A 3,363-nucleotide genomic window follows, 5' to 3' on the forward strand; every position below is an offset into this window, starting at 1 on the left:
ATTTACTGGGTTTTTGAGGGGGGGGGGGTGTCTTTCGCTGGAAATCTCGCCTCCTACTTTGAAAATACCCGTGAAACCGGTTCAATTCGTCACAGCCAGCACTCCTGCAGAGAGTTGGGTTGTACTTGCAGTGTATACAGTACACGCGTTATGCTCTTCGTTAATGTCTGTGAAGTTTTATTTAATCTCTGAGCCATACTGATTCTTCTGGAAGCCAGTTTCCGCCAGGGAGTAAAAAAAAAAACACACTATGGTATTCTCTCCAATGCAGTGCAGTTAAAAACATACCTCTGATGCTGCTCCTAAATGAATATCGTTTATGACCATCAGAAGCTTTATGCTCCTTTTCTTTTTTCCAGTGGATTGAACAGGGAGAGGCATTTCATGATGTACTTTTCACTGATGAAACAACAGTGGCTCTGGAACAGTTTTCAACCAAGTCGTTTTATAAAAAGGGGAGATATGTACACGTTACTGAAGCTAAAAGTTTAGCCTTTGTCACTAATGTAACCACTAAATAAAGACATATAGAAATCCCTACGTTACAGACTGTGTATGGCTGGTATTGGTAGTTTAAAGAAAAAATACACACCAGTATTCCACTTTCTCCCTAAACATTTTAAGCATCAGAGTCTTACATGTGGTTATTTCGAAAACGTTTGTACGTGCTCCTTCTTACCATGTTACTGTTTACTGTTACTGACCATATTAAGTTTAAGTGCCTGTAGGCACTTTTCCTGTCCGTGGGGGGTGGACCGTCTTTCATTAGAAGGTTAGTCTGTTCTACTCTGAGAATGTAGAGGGGGTGGAAAGTGCCCGCTGTCATTTAATTAGTATTAAAATCTTAGTTATCTTTCTAGTTCACAGGTTTGCATGCATAATTTAATTTTGAAAGCCACTGAGACATCAGGTACTACTGTTGTATTTATGAAAAAGAAACAAAACAAAAAACATACTAACAACTGTGCCATCCTACTCCTTAGTTAATACATTTTATTATTCATAAACAGTTAACATTGTTAGCAAAATATTTTGAATTATATTTAACCCCATTTTTTCTTTAGTTTTGTATTTAACTTATTATATGATAGTCAGACTTAATGTATATTAATGTATATTTGAACAATGAAAATATATTTTTACAAGATTTTACATTAAGCACTTAAAATTAATATGGTTAATAATAGTAAACTGTAACATGCTGTAACAAGATCGGTTAAACTGCGAAGAAAATCCTTTCAGAGAAAATGTTTCAGGTGTGAAGAACATAGATCTCCAATGCAATTTCAACCAAACCTGTTCCCACACACCCTGCCCCCACTACCATTAGAATATACACAAACATTTTAGCGTTTCATTCTGAGCAGAAGACCCTCACACCTGAAGAGTGCTGGCTGTGACGAATTAAACCGGTTTTACAGGTTTCAATCACAGACCATGTGACATGGGACTCAGTAAAGTAACACACAGCGCCACTGGATTTGATAATACTGTACCTAACCAAAATCCGCAATATGGAAACAGAACCTGTGTAATTGTTGATAGATGATGTACTCGTTGAAATAACTCATTTCTAAATACCTTTTTCACTGTTAACATCTTGTAGCAACTTTGCGACAAAATATACACTCTGACAGTTCATCCTGCTACCAACATTAAATAAAACAAATCTTAAGATTTCTATATTTATGTCTTTATTTAGTGGTTTCATTCGAAGCTTACAATGTTTAGGGAGAAATGGAATACTGGTGTGTATTTTTTTCTTTAAAGTACCGAGACCAGCTATATACTGTATGTTTATGTTAAGATTTCCCTTCAGTGGTAAAATTAGATATGAATATTCAATACTTAAACGGGCACAGTTAAGACATTAAATATACATATACATATTGTATACAGTACAGTTTGCATACGGTAATATGTTTATGTTACGCGATTAAAAAATAAATAAATAAAACTGAAAGGTCCAGCACCAGCTGGATTTGAACACACAACCTACCAGTTGGTAGTCACACACCTAGACCAGTAGGCTACAAGACAGCTCACATAAGCAGCCAGGCGAAACAGCCCTACACAGCCCTGCCGCAGTACACGGATATAATCATACCGTTATTAAATTCTTGAGATACGCGATTCCATATTATATTCCCTTTTAATCAAATTCTAAAAGTATGCTTGTTGACTCCGGTATCACGTTAGTTAAAGACTTCGAAGCTTACAATGTTTAGGGAGAAATGGAATACTGGTGTGTATTTTTTTCTTTTCATGATAGGTGTCGCATTTTAAATCATTTTCGTAGTTAGAAATTATGAAACGCCCTGTTAAAAGCAAGGAAGTTTTTATGCCCGTTGAAGTAAAACAAAATGCCTGACAAAGTATGGCTTGGACAGATTCCAAGTGCTTGTACAAATGTGCTAAAGAAATTATACTTTGAGTATACAGCTTGTCCAAAGTCATCCATTATTAATACTATTAGTAATATCTTCAGTAAAGGCTTTGATGCATAAATATTTCTGATAAAGGTAGGTTGTGTACTTTTGTCCAACTGAGCAATCTTGCTTTCATAAAATATACCAACATTTTAATGACTGATGATTAACATGCTGTAATACACAGTTCAAAATTAAAGGCTCAAATGATGTACATGAGAGGTTAAGCTCCCCCTGGCGGTTTTACAAGGCGACGCCGGATAGTTATGCGTGATGCCCCGGTGGGTGTGTCGCGGTATGCCGCAAAATACCTCACCCATTTTGAATAGCTGCATCTGTATAGATCACCTTTCCATCCTCCAGGTTTTCCTCCCAAAGCCTACGGTACCAACGTCAACCCCTGCTGGCTGAGAGAACAGAAGCTTGCAGCACCTGGTAATCCCAGAAAGTCTCCCATCCAAGTACTAACCAGGCCCAACCCTGCTTAGCTTCCAAGATCAGACAAGATCAGGCACGTTCAGGGTGGTGTAGCCGCAAGCGAAAGCCATGGCGCCTGACTCGCTACTTGAAGCTGTGTGTGGCTGGGGCTCCGTGCCCCCCGAGCGGGACTGAAGGATCGTTCGTGTGCAACTCTTTGGAAAGGAGCTTCTTTCCAAATCGCATTGCGTACCTGGATGTTGGCGAATGTGCTCCCTTGTGTTGGCTTGTCCCGCACTGGAGGAGAACAAACAAACTGCTCGGAGGAGCACAAGGTAAGTCTTCACAAGACAAAAACCTCCAGTGCACAGCACTCTGAAAACATTTCTGGGCTGTCGCGTGTTTATTTCAGCACATAAAGCGCACCAGTCCAACACGTCGGACGGGCGCGCGGCGCCTCCGCCCTCTTGTGGCCTTGCACCATCAGAGCAAGAGACTCCTTCTCGCTGCCTTTCCG

General features: G+C 39.6%; 1 pseudogene; it reads right to left on the reverse strand.

Moving 5' to 3' along the window:
- Window positions 1-2,849: 2,849 nt before the first annotated feature.
- LOC138218293 (5S ribosomal RNA) lies at window positions 2,850-2,968 on the reverse strand (annotated as a pseudogene).
- Window positions 2,969-3,363: the final 395 nt, after the last annotated feature.

Source organism: Lepisosteus oculatus, chromosome 14 (genome assembly GCF_040954835.1).
Source record: "Lepisosteus oculatus isolate fLepOcu1 chromosome 14, fLepOcu1.hap2, whole genome shotgun sequence".
Taxonomy (NCBI): Eukaryota; Metazoa; Chordata; class Actinopteri; order Semionotiformes; family Lepisosteidae; genus Lepisosteus; species Lepisosteus oculatus.